Here is a 17,676-nt window from a genome sequence, read left to right on the forward strand (position 1 = left end):
TGAAATAACGTGATTAGTTTTAGGGAAGTGAAGTGTGTGTGTGAGTGTCTATTAAGCCACTCTATTTCTACTATCAACAAAACTAATATTTTTATCAAAGTATCAAGCAAATGAAATGTGTAGCAAAGTATCCTGGGCTATGTAAGGAGAGCTATACCCAGAACAGAATTGAGAAAGGATAGATCACTTGGTGATAGTTAAAGCTGATTTTCCTCTTAATTCTTGAGATCAAGAGTAACTTGAATTGTCCAGTTACTTTCAAAGCAGAGGTTCCTGTAATCACAACTTTGACAGTTAGTGTTAATATAAAAATTTGCCCCAAGTTTTTTGACATCATTTAACAAAAAATACGGATGGCAGCACCATTTGGAACTCTAGGGTAAATTAAGTGCTGGCATTTTTTACCACCATGCCATGTAACCACGCTCAGAAAAAGTATAAGGTGGGGAGGGATAGCTCAGTGGTTTGAGCATTGGCCTGCTAAACCTAGGGGTGTGAGCTCAATCCTTGAGAGGGCCGTTTAAGGATCTGTTTGGGGATTGGTCCTGCTTTGAGCAGGGGGTTAGACTAGATGACCTCCTGAGGTCCCTTCCAGCCCTGATATTCCATGATTCACTTATTATAAGGACAATGATAAAATGGTACAGCTGCAAGTGACTAACCACAGAACACCAGCCACAGGTCATAGCAGTATGAAATTTGGGTGACTTTCAGAGAAGTTCAGCATAGTCAAAGCTCTGGTGTGTGCATGTGTAAGCTGCAAGTGCAGCCTGTTCAAAGTTGCAAAGAAGCCAGGTTCCTCTGGGCTTTCTTTGAAGTAGTGAAAAAGCTTAACTTGTATTTAACTCACAGGCTATTGCCTTAATCTTAAACAGTGCTATTTTGTGTTTTGTCTTTGATCCATCATGTAAGTGTACTGGACAAATGTAAAAAGTTTGAGCTCTTTTCCTCTCTACTTGCTGAGTTATACCCACAGCAGCAAGAGGAAGATTCATTTCTTCTGATAGAGCCAGCCATGTGTGTGCATCTAAAACTCTTGCTTTATGGGAAATTGCCAGGAGCATCACTGTCTCTATGGCTAGTTCCCATTTATTTATTAGGTGCACAGAATTGTCAATATGAAATATGGACAGCTAAGGACATAAAATCATCTTTTAGAGTGCCTTTATGTAATAGCAATAAACATAGTAAAACATGTGTCTTAGTTAAATTCTTCATAGGAAACACGTTTCAATAATAGAAGATCAGACTTGATGAGGGATGTTTAAATGATGATCTGCACTTGTTAACCATTTCTTAATGATAAATAACTCAACTCATTCTTGATTCATTGCTGAAAGTTCCAAGTTTTGCAGGCCTATATGGTGAACATCTGCTTGGGTGCTGCGTAAACACTTTGATTCGTTATAGTTTAATCTGCTTTCATGGGCAATATAAATTCTGAAGTCCCGAGGGAGAAGTGGAACTCTTGGTCTAGTTCAAACCTCTTCCCAACCAAGTCTCTAGTCAATATTTCCATGAGAGAGAGAAATCCTCAAAGGTAAATATACAGAGTTAAGATGAAACTGACCAGCCCCTGCAGCATAAACCCCCAGTCAATCCTACTTTAGTGACTGACAACTGTGGGGCAAGGGACTGTTTGGAAACATCTTTGAATGCCTTCAGTTTAAAGTTTTTTTTCCCCTTTGAGTCTCAAACACTATCCACTTAAATGTTTTGCTAGTTATTTAAAATCCTATCTGGTGGAACAAACAACCTTTAAACTCTCTAGTAGAGTTAAATTTTCACAAATAAGTATTTTTCAAGACAATCACTCCCACACACTAAAAATAAATTCCTTTCCTCCTTAAATCAGGAATGAAAACTATTGCACAAACACATCATCTAGCTGGCTTAGACTTCTGCCAACTCTGATCATATTTCCCATGCAACTATATTGTGTGATAGTTTGTATACTCTTGCTGTCATTTTGCATGCTGTCCTTGGCTGGCTCTATTTTTTACCATGATAAGTACATGCTTAAATACTGTGATTTATTATTTATAATACCACAGAGCCCTAGTCATGGAGCAGGACCCCATTGTGTTAGGCATGTATAAACATAGAACAAAAAGATGGCTCCTGCCCCACAGAGCTTATAATTTTAATATAAAACAAGAGACAGATGGATACAGACATATGGGGAGTACGAGGAAAAAATAAGACAGTATAGGTCAACATGAAAGACGGTCGTCTCGGCACACCAGTGGCCTAATCAGTCAGATGATTTGTAGGTGTCACAGCAAAGGAGCGTTTTGAGGAGGCATATGAAGTAGGATAATGAGGTGGCTTTGCAGATCTTTACGGGAGCATGAGGGGCAGCATGGAGAAAGCACTAAGATATTTGAAAATGTAACAAGTGGGTAATAGAGGCTGGTGTATGGGAGGCAGCAGTCAACCTCCCTATAATGAATGCAAGATTATGGGTAGGGTTGGGGTAGGGTAGGCTATGCAGGCCCCTATAAGAGACTACAAGTAGTTTATGTCTGATGTGATAGAGAAGTGTGAATTAGCAGATGGTCAACATGGGCAAGTTGATGGGCTAGGAAGCTGATCTTTGCATCAGCAGTCTGAACAGTTAGCTATGTGGATAGTTAGGAAAGGCCATCTAAGGAGGGTGGGATAGTTCAGTGGTTTGAGCATTGGCCTGCTAAACACAGGGTTGTGAGTTTAATCCTTGAGGGGGCCATTTAGGGATCAGGGCAAAAATCTGTCTGGGGATTGGCCCTGCTTTGAGCAGGGTTGGACTAGATGACCTCCTGAGGCCCCTTCCAACCCTGTTATTCTATGATCTCTTAAAGCTGTTATGAAGAAGCAATCTGCAAAATTTAGGTATAGCTTAGATATGAGCACCTAGAGAGCAGTTTGAGTTAAAGGTGATGCCCAAGTATGGGTCTGAGTGACAAACAAGATGCTGGTGTTGTCCACAGTGATCAAGAAAGGAGAAACCACGATGTATGAAGTAAGCCTGTGTTGTTGCAACTATTTTTACTGTAATGGGAAAGTGGGTTCCTCCTCAGCAAGTAGCTGATCAAGAAGTGATTATATACATTTCTGTTATTCTATGGTAAAGTACATAATTTACAGGCCAAGATGAGTGTGCTAACATAAATATGAAAAGGAAAACAAGTGCCAGTTGGGTACATGTGTCAGTGATGTACCAAGCTTTTGAAAGTGGAGAGGCTCTACCTTATTCAGACAACAAGCTTGAGAGCTAGTTAAGTGGCTGAGTTAAAGGTTTGTAGAAACATTTGGGTAGTACTTGTGCTGAGAATGTTGCATTATAACAGTCTTTAGATAACTTGATCCTTGCTGTCCTTTGGAATCCACTTTCTTTTCTAGCTAGGCAGTAAAACTTCAATATTCAGCATTAATATTCAATATTACACATACCAAAAAAGCAGTTAAAATACACTTTCTTAAACTCTTTTTTTTTTAAATCAGAAATGATGACTGGGAATTAATATTTAAATACATAATTAAAATATTTTACTATAAAATGATAGAGTACATTCTGAGTATAGGGAAAGAAAGTGGTTTTTATCATGGTTATTTTTAGTAGCAATAATTTTACTTGTAAACCTCCCCCTCAACAGCATGCTGTTTAGGATGAGGCAAGTAATTCAACTAGCACTACATGCATGGTAAACTGAACATCAGTTTTATGTTGTAGAGCAAGTTAATGAATGGGGAAATGTAAAAATATCTTAAACTCAAGACCGAATAGCAGTTTGAAGGCCAAGCTAATGACTTCATAATGGAGGAACAGCTTAGCCCCTGATCATGTGTGCAAATCATCCTGCCTGCATACTGAAAAAGGCTGTATTAGGGTGAAAAATTCAGGTCCTATTCCATTTCTAGTTGAATGACAAGTGAAGCTAGCTACTTGTCTTTTAAACTATAAGCAATGTGGAGAAGGGATTCTTACATTCCGTGTGTATGGAGCCTAGCATAAAGGAGCCCTGACCCCGCCTGAGCCCTTGAAGGTGTTACTGGAATATAAACAAAACTAAGGATAGGTCTCAAACAAGCGAAGTGACTGTTTGGCAGGTAACACACAGGTGTTGATGCAGAGTTTAGCAGAAAGGTAGAGTTATTGTCAAATGATAGGCAAGCATGCTGCAAGGAGAAACCAGGGACTGGATTTTTATGAGTGCAGCACCCCATTGCTCTCATTTAGATACCTAAAGTGGTCACGTTTTCACAGCTGCTCTGTATTCAGCAACTTCTGTTATACTCAGAGGACTCAAAATTTGGCCCCAGATATTTTTCATGTGTCCAAAATGTAATATATCCAGAGATGAGAGCTGAAGGCACATGAGAAGACTGTTAAGAGGTATTAGTAGCAAGTGGTAGGTAGAAGTTGCTTATAGTTTAGACCATGTATTGTGCACCAAAAACTCTGTTTTCAAATTGCTACAGAAAGCATATCCATACTGAGTGACTATAATCACGGTGTATATGAGATGGAACTTCAATGGCTCTTGCAATCTCGAGTTTTTTCCAGAGATATTAAACTCATATGTAGAGTAGGTTGAAGGGGTGTGATGCTATGGTGTGAACTAGTCCATTTTATTAATGTCACTTTTAACAGCACTGGAGCTTAACTTGAAAATGATCAAGTTCCGGTTATCTTATTCATTAGTCAGGAACTGAGTACTATCGCAATAACTAAATTGAAACCAACAGTAAACTATGGTAAAACGTTGGGGGGAAAATGGATGAGAAGGCTGAATTTTGTTAGTCTTTCTGACACTATACTACAGAGTTCAAATGTTTAAGATCTGACGTAGCAACACAGACTGACTTTTCTTCCCCCCAAATTTCTATGCTTGAGAACAGCTGAATGGCGTGTGGACACACAAAGCCTACTAAATCATCTAAAGCAACTTTGAGAAGAACCATCAGATGTACAGTGGTTGCCATCAAGAAATCAATATTGGTTAACATTGGGATGGGGCTGATGTAATTAATATCTCATTTAGAATTCAAAACATAACTGCAGAATCTCAGCATCATATGGTAATGATTGGTAAATGCTACACTTCAGTGGCAACCACTGTAATTACCTGGCTGTCAAATACTCTGTGAAACTACTCTTCAGTAAACCAAATCCTTGCTCCTCTAGGATACACAGAATTCAGATAACTGCCTAAGGGGAAACTTAGAGCTGAGTTCTTGGAGTATGTGTTTTAATGATGTTTATGACATCCACTATTAAAGCTTCCATCTAGTGCTTCTTGTGTACAATCAGGCTTTTGCAGTTATTCTGTCCTATAAACTGATCCAGCTTACAAGTTGATCTGATGTCACAGAGTTCTATCAAAGCCTACTGTGTACACTGAGAAACTCCTAAAGCACAGGCTGTATTCTTTGTTTTTTTTATTTTTTACTGCTTGAATGGTGTGCTTATCAGAAGCAGATAAACTCTTCAAAGAGAAAAAGGGACTGGTTATTTCTTTTGAGGCAGATTTCTCATTACAGTGCTCCTGAAATGCTGTAGCAGAATCACTTCCTTAGTGTAAGTCCACATTGCCACTGTGTGCTGCTAGTATTGTAATATCCTCCTGTACTCCTTGTGAACTGCAAAAAAGGGCTGAATTTTTTTTATTTTGAATGAGAGTTCAGTCTCAATACCAATATAGAGAAGGCATATCTGTAAGATGATGTATCGAAAGTTGCCATTCAGCATCATTATTTAAGGGTCCTTGCCTTAAATTTCTTGGGGATGGAGTGAGAGGGGGGAGAGAATGAGGAATTTGGTCCCTGATATGCTTATCACCCTGAAAATGTGAGACACAAATGGTATACCCTGGATAACAAGTAAGGCAGGCAACTTGGCAACAGTCTAATTGCAAGATGGTTAAATTCAGTGGTCTCATGAGAGCAATTACTAGAAACAGCCGTGAAAGCAGCTAGCAACACACAGCTGGAAAAATATATTGCAGAGCTTAATGTTTTTGTCCTGTAAGTTCAGTCAGATCCCTTGTGTAACCACTGATGTTGGATAAGCTGATTGGCAGGAAGGATGAGAGCTGAAAACATGTTAACATGAAAAAGAAAGGGCAGTGTTGAAATGGGAAGTAAGCCCAGTGGCTTATTTCATAATGCCATGTGAGGGACTGGAGTGTAACTTTTCTAGCTCCCATCCCTATCTTGTTCTGATGGCCAGGGACCCTAAGAGTGTGTATTAAAGACAGGCAGTGTGGGGCTCTGAAAGTGGTTCTATCATTCTCTCTCCCACTGGTAGGAACAGATGGTCAGGGAAGCATGAGTGTATGGGGGGATAGGGTGGTAGTCAATTCCATGAGATGCATGCAAGGAACCCTCAGCAGAAATGCTAACATCAGTATAAAAATTTAAAATGTACAGTAAATCATCCTGCACTTTCACAGTAATTAGCTAAATATACTTAAATTGTAGACTGACAGCTGCTACATACATATAAACTGGGCTTAATATGGCAGTGCCAGGTCTCATAGATAAGACACTTTCATGCTAGAAAATTTCTCGTCAACTCACTCTTTATATGCCAAACAAATTGCTTTACCACACCCAGTCTATTAACTTTTTTTTTCTATTGTTGGGTTCAAAGATGGCATCCAGTGATCATCAGCAAAACAGCTAAACTACTCTTGGTGGCAAGTCCAAACTGTGACATAAGGCTAACCCCTACTGCCATCAGTTATATTATCCTCTAATGATGCTGGGAATGAAGGCCTTCAGCATTTGGCATCTTTACATCTGGAGGAGGGATGTGTACAGAGGAATGTGAACTATAATATTTTAGCACCATGTAATTCTTTATTTTCTTAAATGTACATTAAAGAAAATTGAATGGAAATAGGGCGAATCTCTAAAAGTGAATCACAACTGGCAATAAGATCTTGCTGAACTTCTATATATTCAGATACATAAACACACTACTTTTTAATAGTGTGATCTGCTGATTTCCAGTTAGATTAGTGCATTAGGTGCCAAATTATTCTTTTAGGAAGGGGATATGGTGTAACTGGGTGAAGTTCTGCTTCATTATGAAAATTCAGGTACTTATCTCCTTGATATGATGATTCAGAGTTCTGGGCAAATGAAATCTTTTTGAGCTCTTAAGTTAACCCCTTGGTTGTGGGATGTTGACAGTAGGTTTCTCTACTAGTTTGATGCTATTCCCTAAGATATGACAGGTTTCAGAGTAGCAGCCGTGTTAGTCTGTATCTGCAAAAAGAACAGGAGTACTTGTGGCACCTTAGAGACTAACAAATTTATTAGAGCATAAGCTTTCGTGGGTTACAGCCCACTTCTTCAGATGCATAGAATGGAACATATATTGAGGAGATATATATACACACATACAGAGAGCATGAACAGGTGGGAGTTGTCTTACCAACTCTGAGAGGCCAATTAAGTAAGTGAAAAAAAAACTTTTGAAGTGATAATCAAGTTAGCCCAGTACAGACAGTTTGATAAGAAGTGTGAGAATACTTACAAGGGGAGATAGATTCAGTGTTTGTAATGGCTCAGCCATTCCCAGTCCTTATTCAATCCTGAGTTGATTGTATCTAGTTTGCATATCAATTCCAGCTCAGCAGTCTCTCGTTGGAGTCTGTTTTTGAAGTTTTTCTGTTGTAAGACAGCCACCCGCAGGTCTGTCATTGAATGACCAGACAGGTTAAAGTGTTCTCCCACGGGTTTTTGAGTATTATGATTCCTGATGTCAGATTTGTGTCCATTAATTCTTTTGCGTAGAGACTGTCCGGTTTGGCCAATGTACAATTACCATGAAGGTTTAATAATAATTTTCAAATAATAAATAAAAAATAGTTGACAAAATTTTTATTTATTATTTGAAAATTTTATTAAACCTTCATGGTAATTGTACATTGGCCAAACCGGACAGTCTCTACGCAAAAGAATTAATGGACACAAATCTGACATCAGGAATCATAATACTCAAAAGCCAGTGGGAGAACACTTTAACCTGTCTGGCCATTCAATGACAGATCTGCGGGTGGCTGTCTTACAACAGAAAAACATCAAAAACAGACTCCAATGAGAGACTGTTGAGCTGGAATTGATATGCAAACTAGATACAATCAATTTAGGATTTAATAAGGACTAGGAATGGCTGAGCCATTACAAACATTGAATCTATCTCCCCTTGTAAGTATTCTCACACTTCTTATCAAACTGTCTGTACTGGGCTAGCTTGATTATCACTTCAAAAGTTTTTTGTCACTTACTTAATTGGCCTCTCAGAGTTGGTAAGACAACTCCCACCTGTTCATGCTCTCTGTATGTGTGTATATATATCTCCTCAATATATGTTCCATTCTATGCATCCGAAGAAGTGGGCTGTAGCCCACGAAAGCTTATGCTCTAATAAATTTGTTAGTCTCTAAGGTGCCACAAGTACTCCTGTTCTTTTTCCTAAGAACTGAGTAACCCTGACTACAGTTCAGCTTACTTGTCAGTCCATTGAAAGGCAAGAGTTGCTAATACTTGAGAAAAGCATCAGAATACAACCACCATAAACTGGTCATATGAGACTGAAAAGTGACTTCATTTCTACCTAATAAAACATAGGCTGAAGAATATACTTAAACCAAAATAATTACAGTAGCTCAAACATAAAGTCTCCCATTACTGTTTTCATCACCAAATAGAATTCTGTTTCATAAATCTTGTTTCAGGAGTACTGGTGAGCGAGTTCTAGGAAATAGCTTTGTACAGACTTGCTCATATTTTTCCTTTTATTTCGTGGTGAAAGATGAGTGAATTGATAGCATTCGATTTTTTGTTTCAAAGTATAAAATGGAAAAGCATAACAAAGACAGTGGTTTAATGCATGTACATGTTTAAGCTGAATAGAAGAAAATGGGCACAGTACACTTGTAAGGTAGGACCTAGAATGTAGACATTAAGCTTTTTTTGTAGTGGTGCATTGCATATGGAGGGAGTAAAAAATGGAAGCCATCTGTAATTATTGACTATCACAAGCACCATGTATCAGAGGAGTAGCCGTGTTAGTCTGGATCTGTAAAAAGCAACAAAGAGTCCTGTGGCACCTTATAAACTAACAGACGTATTGGAACATAAGCTTTCGTGGGTGAATACCCACTTCGTCAGACACATGTGGTGGAAATTTCCAGAGGCAGGTATAAATATGCAGGCCAGAATCAGTCTGGAGATAACGAGGTCAGTTCAATCAGGGAGGATGAGGCCCTCTTCTAGCAGTTGAGGTGTGAAAACCAAGGGAGGAGATACTGGTTTTGTAGTAAAACTGTCAGTCTATAAGGTGCGTGTTGCTTTTTACAAGTACCATGGAACAGGTAAGAAATGTTAATTTTGATAATATGGGGAACATGAATTGAGTTGGGTTAAACTTTTTTAGACAAAGCTCATGGAGCTCTAGTAACATTCTGTAGTAGACTTAAATTGCTATTTTAACAAAATCAGATCTAACAGTTCTAAAAGGGTGGTTGAATGCAGGTATATCAGTCTTAGAATGGTTAAAGCCCTTTTTCCTATGAACTGAAAGAGGTTAAATAAAATAAATGAATGGAGATATCTTATCTCCTAGGAGTGGAAGGAACCTTGAAAGGTCATGGAGTCAGCCCCCTGCTTTCACTAGCAGGACTGAGTACTGATTTTGCCCCAGATCCCTATGTGGTTCCCTCAAGGATTGAACTCACAACCCTAGGTTTAGCAGGCCAATGCACAAACCACTGAGCTATCCCTTCCTCCCCTCAGGTTAATTATGGACACCTGTGTCCAATTAAGGACAACCTGTGCTCTGTTTTTTCCCTTAAATTCTCTTCACGTGAGAGAGTAGAGGGATGAGAAACAGGCTGCAGAAGGGGAAAAGGCTTCTTCTAGGTAAAGGGTCTTTTTTCCATTGTAAAGGAAATATTGTGTTTATTTCTGGTTTGGGGTTGGGACCCGGGCCTTGGTTTCCAGCATAGCTGGGTTCAGAGGGGGTTAGAAAAAGTGGCTGGTGACTGTTAGCCAGCATAACAAGAGTCAGTACTCCAGTGGGAATCAGTGTATGTATTTCTGTTGTTTAAAGAAACCTCTCAGGCCAACCCTATCCTGTAATCAATGTTAAGAATTAAACCTGCAGAACAGGACTGATTTCCTCCAGGCCACCCTAATGCCAGAGAAAGAAAAGCTGAATTTTGATGAAATGAAAGAGGTTGCTGCCTTATATGATACTGAGTTCCAGGAAGTGCAGCGTGGGGGAAATGGATGGGGGAGGGGATGCTCAAAGCAGGAGCAGCAGAAGCGCTCTAAAAGTGGGGAGGGGGAACAGGTGCCTGAATTGTGGTTCCACCCCCATGACGTGATGCTCTGAGGCTCCACCCCCGCACCGCCCCTCCCCTGAATGCCCACCCTCATGCCACCCCTTTCTCCGAGGACCTGTTCCTGCTCTCCCTCTTCCTCTCCCCATATTCTGCCCCCTGCTTGCTCCTCTCCACACCCTCCTTCCATAGCTCGCCCTTATCCCTGCCTTCCCCCCCCAGCTCTGGCACCCATGGTTCAAAGATACTTTTGCATCTTCAAGATTCTGGACTGCTCCAGGGGCTGAAATGGCCCCCAGTGTAAAAAAAGTAAACCTGGGTCTGCTTTCAAACTTATGGCAGCCTGCCAAGACTATGCCATAGTCTGGAGTGGTCCCAAAAACTCAGTAGCAGTGTGTCTGAAGGAAGCTGGCTATCCTGAAAAAGGGCAATTGGCCCCTGCCACTTGGAGCCATGCAGATGGCCTTATAAAAGCAGCTGGAGCAATGGGCAGAGGTCTCTGCCAGAATCTGTTTCTAATGCCTCCTGGCTAACTCTAGTTAACTAGAGTTGCCTGCATGGGCCAAAAGCAGCATATATGGCCACTTAGTGTGGCCTGCATAAACTGCTCTTATGCACCTGTAGACTAAGTTGTTTTTGGAACTGGAAAACGCACACTTCTTGCCAAGATTTGTGCATTGACTAATTGGTTGTGATAAGAGCTGATTAAAATTCTTTAATCTATTTTTCATTAATTTTTTTTCTTTGCACCTGGATGCTCTTGAAAAAAGTCTCTGTTTGCATATGAAAAGGAATAAGCTGGGAATTTTGCTTTTTGGTTTTTTTTCCCCCCTTGCCTTTTTTTCTTCTTTCCCAGGGTGTTTTCACTTCAGGTTTTTTCTTTTCCGGTTTTCTTCCTGTCATTGTTGCATTTGAAAAGCTAAGGGAGAAGGAGAGGTGAAACCCCCTGGATATCATCGATTCTCTTGCATTTGTGGTGTGATAACGGTACACTCAGGGGAGGACAAAAGTGAACCTTCGATAAGTTTTAGAATATTTCACGAACATTTTAAACAAATGTTACTCTTTTGAAACAATGACTTTGAAACTGATGTATTTGCAAAACTGCTTGATTTTTTTTTTAACTGCTTGCTTTAGCAGATAGTCAGCATTACAGGTAACTAAGAAAATCACAAAATAAACAAAGGCACTTGTGTTAATATTGACTAACTAGACATCCAGACATCAGCCCTTTTCCGTTAGGTAAATAAGGAGTATATTCAAAAATGTTAAATATGTGCTATATTTAATGGCCCTGCCCTGCGGAAGTAATCTTATCACTTAATATTATTGCTATTTTGTGAGCAGGCATTCCTATAGCTTTTATTAATACACCTCTACCCCATATAATGCGACCCGATATAACACGAATTCAGATATAACGCAGTAAAGCAGCACTCCGGGGGCGGGGGGGGAGGGCTGTGCACTCCAGCGGATCAAAGCAAGTTCGATATAACGCGGTAAGATTTTTTGGCTCCCGAGGACAGCATTATATTGGGGTAGAGGTGTACTGCTGATTTTGTAATGTCAGGATTGTAGGAAGAGAGGAAAATTATCTTTGCTTTAAGCAATTTGTTTAAGGGTCTTTCTTAATGTGGAAGGTACCATGGAGCAGTTTCTGTATCCTCCAGGCTCTGCTGGAGTCATACTAAACTTTAGACACTTATTTTTAAAGGGAAAGGGTCCAGTGAGATCACTCAATGAAATGACCCTAAAAATAAGAGAGAACATTGAAAGAAACCTAACAGGATCCAGACACTCAGCAGATACAGCAATTTGCTTCTCAGTATTCTGTTGTATTTTGCGTTCACATTGTGTGCCTTTTGGAGTGTAACCTAAGCTAATTAAATCACAGTTTCCTCCTGAGGGCTGACAGTTTCTGAGAGTGAGATAACAACCGCACCATACTGATGAGGAATGACAAAACATGTGTACGAGGATGCTGTTTCTGCCTTGTCAGATACAGTATGCAGTTGAGAGCGTCAAGGAGTTTTCACAACTGTAGAGTTCAGCTCACACAAAATAAGAATGTATAATTGGAGAATTTCATTGGCTATCCTGTTCTGTGTTCTCATTATTTTAGTGGTAACAGCAGAAAGTAGGCATGGTGACACAGGGGCTTTATTTCCTACTGCAGCATTGACCTTGGGCAAATGATTCAAACTTGCGGTGCTGCAGCTTTCCTGTCCATGTAATAGGAACAATATTTGATTCTTAGGGAAGCTGATGCATCGTTATTTGCTGGGCTCTTTGTGATAGCTGTATGAATGGAATGGTGTAGGTGTAATTAATAGTAGATGAGTCTGAATAACTATTTGCTGCCTCAAATACTTTGCCTTGAATTGGAGTCTGCAATGACATCAGTATTGTTTGCCTAGTGTCCTTGGCAGTAGACTGTGGTCATAAAAGGAAATAATGCAATTAAATATTAACTACTTCACAGCAGTGTCCAAATGGGAAGAAAAGATGTGTTGGGGGCAGAGATGTTCCCTTAAACAATATTCAGCTTGTAAATAAGAGATAACAGAAGGATTTAAGACTTCGTTCCGAGTTATAAATCCAAATGTGTTCCCAACTAAAAAGTAACCATTAAACTTCAACAGGGAAAGGTTTAATGAAGTTTGCATATTCTTTGTGAATTTAATCTGTTAAGCATAATACAGACGAGGAGTGACTTGGGTATTCATCAGAGAATATTGGTGTGCTTGCCGTTGGAGCCACTTATGCAATTCTACCCAGTGGGATATGTATAATAGTTGAGTTTCAGTGGGGGATGAGAAGAGGATTTTTACCCAAACAGTTTAGCTCTTGGTGGATTGAAAGTGACTTGGGTTTTTATCACATCCAATTCTATAGGATATATTTTCAGGTATTTCAGTTATGAGCTTGGAACTATAGTTGCAAAAAAGATCCTTTCAAATCACTATTCTGCAGCTTTCAGTGACAAGGGATGTTCATCCCCTCAGCTGAGCTTAGTGCCAAATGTAGGACCCTCCTGGAAAGGTCGTCCATTTTTCCTTTCACCTAAACATGCAAACCCGTTGGTAGACGTGAGCAGCTGGCAAAGATTAAAAGCACAGAAATGTGCTGTGGATCAGCTTTGCTCTCAGCAGTAGGCAACACAATAATCAATAGGAATTACCCATATGGGGGTTAAAAGATCTTGTAATAATTAAGTCTGCCAAAAAGACATCAAAAGCTGTGGAGGCTTAATGCGAACTACTGCTTGCTGGACCTGCTGTAGAGCTCATTGACTCCCACATCTAAACTGGAAGCTTTAGAAGGCTTGTGACACGCCCATGTGACAGTGTAAATATCAGGGTCTGTCTTGTACTGCAATTCTAACAGCGGCACTCGTCTAAACATTGCTCTAGTTTGAGTCTTAGAGCAATAAATCTGTGCCATCATTGCTTCATGAACAATTACTTTGCACTTAGTGCTATTCACAGGATTTCAGAGAGGGAAACAATCAATCCTGAAGTATTGCGATCCTGACTTAATAGCAGGGAAAAACATGGGTACAGATATCCGTGCAAAGGTTCCAAGTAACCACACAAGGTGAGCTGTGGGTACTCAGACCCTTTAAAATGATCAAGGGCACTGAAGTGAGTGGCACAGGTGGGAGTAGAACCCAGCAGTCATGATGACTTCTGCTCTAACTATGCTTCCCCTTTATAATGTAGGCTTTTAATAGAGGCCATAAAACAAAAATTGAATATTGACATGTAATGATGAGAATCTAAAAACCTTCAGGTTAGTGTTTAAAATTCTTTTGAAAAATATTTCAGAGGGTTGTTCTATGCTATCCATTTGTTTCCTGAACTATAAATGGATTTTCAACGGCTTATTATTGAAATTTTTAGCCTCGTGTATTATAAGGACATACTGCATATTTTAGAAAGCACTCTTGTATGAAGACTCTCCCAGATGGTCTGCATGTTGTAGGCTTTGCCCCAGAAGATATTTGCTTTGCTTTTCTTGTTTTGTTTCCTGAGCATCATGAAAATGGTTTGGAATATTTCAGTACCTATCTAGCCCATCAGATCTAATGCAGCCTATTTAAAAACCATTTTGCTATGCAAGAATTTTCTGCAGCAATCATTGTCAGTTTATACAACGAAAGTTCTCATTATGAAGAGAAAGGTATTGGTGGTAAACAAAGCAGTCTATATAGCGTGACAGCAAATGCATCCTCAAGAAGGGGTTTGGAACATGCACTGGGTATTCTGTTGCCAGTTATATATTGTAGAGCAATATTACATTTTATTGTGCACCTGAACCTCAACTGCACCAGATCAAACTTAGTACAAAAGTGTCTTGGTTTACCCCTGGTTTGCAAAACACAGTGGCTGTGGTGGGGTGCAGTGGAGAGATTATTTTGAACATATTCTCTTCTTCCCCCCTTCGCCTCCCCTGCCCCCACAAAATGTAACAACCCTGGAAGAATGGGATCAAAGGTGAAGTAAAAGAAATGAGAAACCAGTGTCTTCTTTCCACTGGGGAAGTGTGAAATAAGTTATTTTAAAAAGTGAGCTAATTATTCTACCATTATAAAATTTTTAAAACTCTCCCCATTTTTCCAATAGAAAGAGGGGAAAATAAATAAATACATACACTCTTTAAAACAAAACTAAAATAACTAATGTTTCATCAAAAATTGGGGGGCAAGGAGTGGAAAGACATTTCCAATTAACCTGTTTCCATTGAAGATTTTTTCTGAAGCCCCTGAAATTTGACCAGCTGTAACTGAACACTGGCCACCTGACAGATTGCTTTTTCAGGGCCTGTGTCCTAATACTCAAAAACCTGGCCCTAGAGTTTGGCTCTAGTTGTTGAACAGATTTTCCTCCATGACCTCGCACAGCTGCTACTTTCTACTGGACGAATGAAGCTATCAATGAGAATGAGAGAAGGTTTATGAATGCAGGACATAGCTTATAAAATAGGTGTACTTAAATTCTAGAACTCAGGGAAAGGCTGTACCACAACCACAGTGAAATGACTCACTTATTTGACTTAAGTTTCTTCACACAAAATCCCACATTGCACCATGCCACCCCCAGAAATTAAAAAACCTATATTATTTATATGTTGGGAAGCAGTCTTTTAGGTACATGTGAGAGGTCCATACCGCAGTGCTAAGGACCATTTTCAGGATGTGCACATGTGGGGGGACTAGTTATTCTACCCTTTTATTTCTCAAAGCTGTCAGTTACAATTTTTCATTTTTAGATGATGTGCTTTTTAATATAGGCACTGTGGTGTTCTGTTTTTATGGATAGTGCTTAGAGACACCAACTTCACTGAAATCTGGGTTTACTACCTGGGAGAAATCAAAAGTTAGAGCATAGGTTTTTTTTTAATGAGAAGATAAATATAAACTCTCATATTAAGTTAATTGTAGGCTTAAAGAAAACAGTGGAAATAATTAGTGTCCCAAATATCTAGCATCAAAGATTACAATACATTCAACTAATTCTTACTCTTGAGTAAATTATAAACCATTCTATCTGTGAATGGAAAGGAACCAATGATCCCCCCCCCCTTCTATTCCTTGCTCACTAAACAGTTGTATATTATACCATATAATGCATTAAATGCACCATGTAGTGTCAAAGTAAAGTAAAACTAGACTCTGTATTACAACATTATGGAATATCAGCTGCAGATTTGTAGCTGAAACCAAGGTGAGTTAGGCACTTACTCAAGGATTCAACCTCTTGCATATGGAAAAATATAACACATACTTTTCAAAATCACTGCACTTAATCTTTGTGTAGGATAAAATGAGTGTCATTTAAGTAATTTAGGAATTTCAATTATTTAAAAATAGGTCTGTTAAGAATTTTAGCTGTCAACTCCTTTCTTAAAAACCTTAATGGAGTAAGTCTTAAAAAGCAGACACATATTCTACACAGGCTATACATGTGTTTCCTGTTAATCATAACCAAAAGTTTCTTCTTCAGCAGAGTCTGAAGAATGATATTGAGAGAATTGCTTGAAGAACTCTTTTTTTCAAAGTGGCCATCTCATATGGTTCCATGGGACTGATGCTACAGTGAAGAAGATCACTGTGTCCACTCACCTGCAGCTCTGCACTTCCTGACAGTATGTAAGGGGCCACCAGCCTGCCTCTAATTGTGTTTCCATTTCAGCTGAGAACCAAGGAAGGTAGTGACCATTTTGAAAGAGGGGAATTCTACTTATTATTCTTTGCCAGAGAATGATGCATGAATTTTTTCTTCAGGAAATGTCAGTTGTGGAAAATGACGGCAAAAAACCTGTCTGCACCAGTTATTTAACAAGGAAGGGAGAAATGAGTGGTATCTTTGCTGGGGAATAAAATTATGAAGGCAGAAGAGTGTTTTTTAGGGAGGGGGCGTGTCTGCTCTGGCTGCTTTGTGTTGCTGCAGGGTGGAATAAAATAGCCAGTGGATCAGGCCTTGAAAATGAAAGAAAGATTTCAACAGATACTACAAAAATAACAAATTTTCTGGAACTAGTTGTTGAGTATAAATGTATTAACCTTTTAATAAAATAAAGAAACAGCCAGACAAAAACTACATTAAGGTGGAATTAATGTTGAGAGTATGTATCATAATCTAGGGTAATAAGCATTCCTGTCAATATGAAATTAACTCAGTAGCAATTATTAAAGTTAAGACTGAAATTAAATATTTTTAAAGTATGGAAATGTACAGTTCCAGCACCCAAACAACCTTAATTCTGCACCATAGTGATGGTATGGGGGTGGGGAGAGTCTCATGTCATTAAAAATTTAATAGCGCATTGAATCACATATACTGAAATGTCTTAATTATAATTGTGGTCAATGCACTATGTGGCAGACCGTCTGAATGCTCTAACTCTGCCTTTCCATACTTTAATATGTTCAGTCACTTAACTTTAACCTTGCCTCTGAAATTGCTGTGCTTATGTTGCTTTGTACCATTATCAAAATAATTTATAGGAACATAGTAAAAGGAATTCTAAAATACTGGTATGTACTTAACCTTAGCTTCATTTTAATGTAGTTCTGTTTTGGGTATCTGAGTAAAGCTTCTTTACTTGTCTTACCTTAAAAAGCTGTCACTTTAAACCCTAAACCTGTGTAAGAGGAAAGACATCTACACAAATCACACCTGTCTGGATGTGTTATATTTAACAGTCTTGCGCTTCGCACCTAGGATGTTTACAACTGAACTGTGAGGGAAAAAGTTCTATTTTCAGTTTTGGTATAAAATGGAATATAGTGTATGTTGCAATTTTACTATGTCTTCATATGGCTTCCCATATTTGT

Source organism: Chrysemys picta, chromosome 9 (genome assembly GCF_011386835.1).
Source record: "Chrysemys picta bellii isolate R12L10 chromosome 9, ASM1138683v2, whole genome shotgun sequence".
In the NCBI taxonomy this organism is placed as follows: Eukaryota; Metazoa; Chordata; order Testudines; family Emydidae; genus Chrysemys; species Chrysemys picta.